The sequence below is a fragment of the Dioscorea cayenensis genome, chromosome 14 (assembly GCF_009730915.1).
Source record: "Dioscorea cayenensis subsp. rotundata cultivar TDr96_F1 chromosome 14, TDr96_F1_v2_PseudoChromosome.rev07_lg8_w22 25.fasta, whole genome shotgun sequence".
Taxonomy (NCBI): Eukaryota; Viridiplantae; Streptophyta; class Magnoliopsida; order Dioscoreales; family Dioscoreaceae; genus Dioscorea; species Dioscorea cayenensis.
Window position 1 is genome coordinate 13,899,558 of NC_052484.1, and position 1,930 is coordinate 13,901,487.

Here is a 1,930-nt window from a genome sequence, read left to right on the forward strand (position 1 = left end):
TTTATGTATTCTTGTTTTTTTTTCTTGTTTTGATCTTCTAATTGTTCCACAATATTATTGAAATTTAAGAAAAATAAATAAATGCATGAAAAATTTGATCACCATCAAGGGAGACACTTCTCTCTCTTATATGGTGCAACTTCAATGAAATCGCTTGTAAATCAGGCTTCCACATCATTAATGGTTCCCATTTTTGACAAGTTCGCCCTCTGTTTTTTCACCATTTTAATTTGCATTCTTAATTATTACTCGTTCAAAATATATTAATGTATTCCCATTATTATTATTTTTTAATAATTTTTATTTATTTTGAAAAAATAAAAAACAAATATGATTACAGTTATTTATGAAAATCCAAAAACAAGACCAATTATATATAAATGGAGATTGAAAATTTAACTCTCTTCCAATGCATGGTTAAGAATAAGAATAACAAACTAAAGATATGAGTGCCGTGATTTGTCAAAATTGTCATATATATATATATATATTGTAATATACATTGACAATGCTTGCAATATACTAATGCAATTTCTGGCATTTGTTTGCACCTACTAAATTCTGCTTAATTTAGCATTGTATTCCTCTTAAATTATTATTTTTATATTTATTTTGGTAAAAAAATAAATTGATTATAATCATTTATTGAAATCTAAGAACATGAGGAATATATAGAGATAAAAAAAAATCAATTGCTGACGGGGGTATATTTTTTCAGTTTGATGGCATAACTCTAAAAAACGTTAATTACAAATTGAATTCTACGTTTAAAAGTAGCTCCAATTAATCTCAAGTAAACCTTGTAGGTTTTTTTTTGAAATTTTTAATTTGTATTACCAATGCTCATAATATATTATTGCAATTTTTGACACAGATTTAAACATAATAAGTTCAACCAACAATTTTTTAGTCTATTGGCACTAGGTCTTTTGTGTAGGATGTTCGTATTCTGTTGAAGAGGAGGGTTCGAACCTCTGCTTAATCAGAGTGAGGGCGCATGTGTATTGAGGTAATAATCCAAATCTATACATATTTCTGACACACAATTTGCCTATATTTTGTCCCAAAAAAAAAAAAACATGACAAGTTCAACTAAGTATTAGCATTTTATTCTTCTTTAATTACTATTTATTTATTTATAAAAACCAAAAATAAAGACAAAAATTTTTCAATGGATGATACTCTTATAAAACTAACGATATCTTGATTTATTGGCACTAGGTCCTCTATGTAAAATCTTCATATCCTTATTAAAAAAGTTAGTTCAAATTTCAACTCACCCAAAGAGAAGACACAGATAGCCAATGACCTTCGGGTCTATTGGTACACGGGTCGCCGATAGAGCTCTCACCGAGTGGTAAGAGTTTGATTCTCGGCTGAGGGTACAAAAAAAAATAAAAAAAGAGAAGACACAGATACATTGAAGTATTAACTAGCTTTACATCTATGCACTTCTCTGATGTGGCTTGCTAATTTTCACAATTAAAACACTCTTTTCAAAAGTGGAGGTTGCATGAACTGTCTCTCAGGGTTGAAATACTTGGAAGTGCACTTAAATGGCTCTGTGAAGTGTTTGGTGAGCTTTTGAAATGCTTTGGTTTGTGCATTCATTGTGTTAGGACTATTGCAGTTGGGTATCAGACCATCTTCTCATCTTCTTCAAAAATTAAACTCAAATCTGATCAGATCCATATGAATGGGTCCCAATTTATGATACTCAATTTAATTGATTCTCATTGTGTTTACTCACACCATATATTTATGAATAAAAGGCCCATGTATGGATATTTTTTGGTCTCCATTTGGCTATTACTCACTGACATCATTATATTTTTCAAGTTTTCTCAATTAAGTATTTATTTTAGCTGAATGAGAAGTACAAAAATATAACTCTCATTTGGTGACTCGGGTCTGCGAGTTTAAATAAATA